Raw genomic sequence first — 6,293 nt, 5'->3', positions numbered from 1 at the left:
TTTTCCTTCTATCCTCAAAAGTGCTCCAGTCCCTGCTGCAGAGAAATATCCCCATAACAGGACATCACCACCTCCATTCTTTACTGTGTGTTAATGCTGTTATTTGGATGGTGAGCTGGATTGGATTTTCACCAGACATATCGTTTGGTGTTGAGGCCTCATCTCATCTGCCTAAGAATCTGTGTGTTCTGTCAAAGCTCGGTCATGACTGCATGTGGCCTTTCTTGAGGAGTGCCTTCTTTCTTGCAACCCTCCCATACAAGCCACATTTGTGGAGAATTTGTGATATTATTGTTACATACACAATGACCACTATTTGTCATAAATTCCAGTAACTGCTTCAGAGTTGCTGTAGGCCTCTTTGTCCAGTTTCCTCATTGCTCTTTCATCCAGTTTGGAGTGACGTTTTAAAAATGACCACACTGCTGACCTGGTCTTATCATTAGCACATCCTGAGCACATGTGCTATTCATCTTACCCACAAGGTATATCGGCATTACTTTTTTTCAAATCTGCCAATGTCAATGTTTGCCCAGACAGCAACATAGTGTTGGCCCAGATTCAGCCCAAATGTGGCCCACGTGAAATCCATGCGGGCCAGATGTGGGCCGGATCTGGGCCAAAACTGCTTGCTGTCTGGGTGCATTTTAAGCCTTTATCGGCCGATTCCGATAACGTTCCGATAATTTTGTGATTTACTACAAAGAACTCAATAAGAGTCAGAATAAGATGTTGTTGATTTTCTAAAAAGAACCAACTGTTATAAGTCATTTGATCGGGAATCAGTTTACATTAGCTGCACTGTGTGTTTCAGATTCAATAATAAGAACCACCTCAGAAAAGCTAATTATTTCAGTAATCAAGTTACACTGGTTATGCTGTAGATGTTGTTGATGACTATAGAAGGATGCTGTATTCAGTATTTCTATTGCATCATAATCAACATAGAGAACAAACTAACATTCACAACAACATGACTTCTTTTGCTGTGGAGCTTTGGCAAAGTCATACATGAAATACTGCACCAAGAAACCAAATTGTACTTCTACATACCTTGCACAGCATAAATGACAACATTATCAAGCTCAGTAATTCAGATTCAAGTGTTTCTCTCATTTCATCTAACTATGCATTTATTAATTGGAAGATATTCTGTTTTTGTATGCACGAACACAAACACGTACACACAGCATTTGGAACGCTGAACTCCAGGCTAATTGGGACATCAAACAAGTGGTTTTTAATTGGCAGGGAGGGAAGGGATGTAATGACAGGATCTGTGGCAGTATCAGTGTCTTTGTATACTTGAATAAGGAGGTCGCAGCCCTTACTGTATCCCACCATTCATGGCTCCTTGCAGCAGAAAGCTCAGAGAGGAACACCTGCTGTTTCTAATCAGAACCTGTTAACCAAACGCTGGCAGCAGGGTGCTGCTCTCTGTTTTTATTTTGTGTGAGGAGATTATTGAGAGGTTCATTCACTGTAAAAGAAAAGGTCAGCGCATGCACATAAATGCATACAAAAGAGCATCTCTGGTGGAGACCACAGACCAGAAATGGACAGAAGCATTTTAGCGCATTAAACTGATGTGCTTCCACATCTCTGTGTTATAATGCTAATTTATGATTGCAGTGTTGTGTGTAAACAAAGGCTGCATTCACACCCTCATCAGGCCTGTGTCAGCAGCAGTACCCTTGGTATGTTACCAAGCCACTGAGGATTTATGGAAAAAATTAAAGTGGCTCAGATCTCTAAATAACATCAGCTTTTCAACAAGAGAGATGAGGGATGCAGTGGCTGTCCTTTCTTTATGTGAAATCAAAAATAAGGAGAAGGAAGAAAAACATCACTCATATAATCTAATGGTTGTTTTGATGTACAGGCCGCAGATTTATTTTATGTTATTAAGGCTTTGCCTCCGTTTTATCTCCACTTTTTTGTTAATCACACAAATCATCTGGCATTTCTGAGGCTCAAAGCAGCAAGTAATCACACTCCGGCAATGACACCTCTTCCATCCCAAGTTCGGCGTTCTCAGAGAGACTCCACATTTCCACCCACTGTGGCCTTGTGCCGTTCATACAGCTGCTTTTAGTTATGGTGAGTGGTAATCACATTGCTAAAGTTTAATTGTTCAATTATTGGTGCGCTTTGTGAAGGGGAAACACAGACCTATCCCACACCCTCTTCTCCTCCCTGCTCTCTCTCTCTCTCCTCCTCTTCTTTCTCTCCACCAAATGGACCATATTTGTAATGGTTAGCAATTAGAGGAAGGGCCCTTTTGCTAAGTTGTGCCTGGTGCAGGCTGCTCAGCCCTAATGAAAAGCTTTTATTACAGAACCCGCTACTGCAGTTAGCAGCAAATTATGGGTCATTTCTGTCAGCCCAGGGCCCTGGCTGCCACGGCTACATTTAGATAAATGACTCGCATCAGGCAATGCCAAACAGCCAGCCGTGGGGACATCCGTCTTTTTTATTTAATACACAAACCCACAGACACTGGCTTTTATCTATCTATCATTGTTCTGGAGGATGGCGTGATGGAGGCAGGTAGACCAGATCAGATTTGTTTTTCCAGGGAGTGATTGAAGTCATTGAGGCCATAAAGCAACGCACATACACACGCTGTCATTGTCATACACACCATTAGGAGGGCTACTGGGGGCTTGTGTGTTCAAAATCTCCATCTAAGGCCACTTTTTCTTTATGCTTTTTTGATTCTCATGAAATGGAATATAAACTCCTCTGTCGTCCCATATAAACACAAATCTAGGAGTTGGTTTCACTTACAGACCAGTACTGTAAATGTCTTTACTATATAAACTGGTTAGTTGGTGCGTCCAGTCTGGAAATATGCTAAAGGTTAATTCATATTCACAGTCACACTACTATTTATGTTTTGCAAAACTCTATGTTTACTTTGTCATCACACAAGTCAACTGTCCTACAACACTTAAATACACTTAAACCAGCCTAAAATGGATCTTAGCTGGTATAAATTGTCACATAGACAAAAAAAAAAAAAAAAAAACAGCCAGGAGATCCATCTAACCAGGCAAGGAGACCAACTAAGCATCCAATAAAGTAGGCTGGTTTAAGATGTTTTTTGTTTTTGTTTTTTTTTCTCAACAAAGTACACTTAAAAATAAAGGTTCTAAAAGGGAGATTTTGCAGCAAATTCTGTAAATAAAAAAAAATAAAAAAAAATTGTAACAATGTGAAGACTTTTACACACTAAAATAATATTTTGTGCAGTGACAAGATTCTATGGATGTTAAAGGTTCTTCATGGAACAAGAAAAGCCAAATTAAAAAATTATATTTAAAGAGTGACTGACTCCACATCAGCAGAAAAACATCTAAATTACCCCTCTCTATGTATGTACTGTCTGTATGTATATATGAATGAAAAAATGCAAATCACTAACTAGAGATACGATTCTTATACATTTAAAATAATCACTTCAGTTGTCAGTGATTTTTCACAGTATATTCAGACTCAGACACTCATTTAGTGGCTGAGGTCACTGTGTCACTGTCTACTCTGTTCATTATCCCAAAACACGTCTGTGTATTACTAATGGCTGAGTCTCTATCGCTTCACACAAGATGCAGTTGCCGGGAAACCGCGCGCGCTATGCCGTCACCTTCACCGGCATCGCCGGGTAAACATTACCGAGTGATCCCTCTCTTCATTACACTCGCTCCCTGATCTCTCTTCAGCACTAATGAAGAGGGGAGGACTGTCTTTCTCCGGCACTACAGAACAATCGCTCTGCATTCTCTGGCTTTTTATCTTCCCGCGGTAATGAGTAACGTATGCACGCGGACGCTCTTGAAGATGCCTCTGATCACGCGCATCACAGAAACAGAATCCGACTCCACAGCGCTTCTATTCAGTACACAATGACTGCTTTGCGCAATTAATGCATTTCGCACATTTCTCAGCCTTTACACGGCTGACTTTTCGACAAATTGTCCCTTTTCTCCCTCTCTCATTCATTTTCTGCCTTATTCTGTCCGTCGCTGTCTTTTGACTTTATACTCACAAAGACTTGTGGTGTGTGTGTAGGCTACTGTCATTTCCCTAATGAGTATGTCAGGTATCTTATCTGTTTACGAGGCACAACTACTCTTTCTCTCTCTCTCTCTCTCTCTCTCTCTCTCTCTCTCTCGCAGCATAAAACTAACAGACATAAACCTTTACGAGGCTTGTGTTTGTTTAGAAGAGTCTATGAGAGTTTATCATCCACACAAATCAGGTAATTTACATGGTATCCATATCTTGTTTTACCTATTTACATTTATTTGTCCCATACAATTCACTTTGGGAGCAAAGCCTTTCTGAGAAATACTTGCAAAAAATAAATAAATGAATTGATTGAAAAATATATGTATATTAATTAAAAAAGAATAAAATAATAATAATAATAATAAAAACTAAACAAAAAGGTAAATTAACTCTATACATGTAATTCAATGGAACTGGAATCCCATCATTTGTAGGAATATTGAGAGGGCTTTTTAATCTTATCCTTCCTATGGCGCTATTGCACAGATAATTAGGCACTCTCGCCATCTATAGGTGACATGGGGTATTGGTGGGTCAACTCCAAATGTCTAAACATCATATTTTTGGTTTTATATTGTAATCTCCACTCTTTGTTACAGATTTATCATTGCATTATGCATTATTACATCCTAGTAAATTAAACAAATACATAAAATGTTCTGTATGAGAGTAAATAATAATGCAGATGGAAAATCCAGGACAAAAAGAAGGCCTGTTTCCCCCTAAAACTGTCAAGGCATATTGGAATGGAATTGGGCTAATGAATAAACAGATCAAATGTGATAATGTTTAATATCCTCTTTCAAGTTGACCAGAGTGCAATACAACAGTCATTTGTATAACGGCATCCAAGCTTACGGAGCATAAAATACTCATCGATGGCATTGTTTTTTTTTTAGAGGTTAGGCAAATCTCAGGCAAATCCTAGCGGTTTTTCTTGACTATGATTCCTCATTTGAAGTCAGTGTAATAGTCTATATTTTTTTTTTTTGCATGGCTATCAGATTTTTGATGAACGAGGTGTTAGAATTTAAATGATCTTATTACCATGCATTCTGTAAAGTCGCCGAAACCGTTCTCGAGAACAGATGAGTAATATGTCACAAACAACTCTAAACCTAAAGAGGACAAAAGAAAACATGTGACCTGTTTGCTCTGCAGGGCCTTATTTGCATTTAAAAAGTGAAGCACTAGAGGATCAGTTATTTGCCATGGCCTCTGTGATCATGGACTAACTGTCTCTTTGGAGCTTTCTGTCCCCACATCCATTTAATACAAGGATATTTATGGACAAATTAGTAAAATCCAGGTCTGAAAACACAGTTAGGTAACATTACATCGATTAGGGTACACCATGTATTGTAGACTATGGAAATGTAAAGCTGGCAATTCATCTCTGCATTAACTTAAGAAAACAAGGCCAATCACGTAGAACCTGAGAAGTCCTTTAGTAATATCAAAATCATAAAATTCAGAATTTGAATTCTCAAATTCAGAAATGAAAATACATGTGCACTCTTTACCTATTTGATAGAGGTTAATGATGTGCATCTCTTAAAGGAATGATGTTATAATACAATATAGCTTCTACAAAGCATCTGCTAAATGACTAAATGTAAATCTATAAAGTTTAACCCAGCAGTCTGGAATGTGCCAAAGCAATATACTGGTGGCTAAATAAAGATAGCAAACTATAACTTAGAAGATCCAAGTTCAAATCCCTTAGGATCTTCCCTTCTCTGACCACTAATGTTATGCTCTTGAGTAAGGCACTTAACCCTTGACATCTGCTCAGCACAATCACACCCCCTCCACATCTTCCTATGTACAGAACTAAAAAGAAAAATAGTTACTAACATAAATAGTAATATATATATATATATAATTACATTTTATTACATTTAAACCCATTATATAACAAATTATATATATATATATATATATATATATATATAAAATAACTGACAAAAAGAAAAAAAATCTAATTTAAAAATAAAATAATTTTTCAGTTTTGTAAATATGAAAGTATTTTAGTACAGAAAAAAACATTTCGTACTTTAAATAAATAAAATAGTAATATTTAATAATATCATTCTAATTATCTGTCCTCCATTTAAATTCTATATATTTTTATATAAGAAAAACTAAAAAATCTAATAATTAAATACACACACACTCAAATCTCCACCTCATCTTTTGTAAATATTAAAGTATTTTTAGAA

The sequence above is a fragment of the Carassius auratus genome, unplaced genomic scaffold (genome assembly GCF_003368295.1).
Source record: "Carassius auratus strain Wakin unplaced genomic scaffold, ASM336829v1 scaf_tig00215410, whole genome shotgun sequence".
In the NCBI taxonomy this organism is placed as follows: domain Eukaryota; kingdom Metazoa; phylum Chordata; class Actinopteri; order Cypriniformes; family Cyprinidae; genus Carassius; species Carassius auratus.
This window is presented reverse-complemented; position numbering follows the sequence as displayed.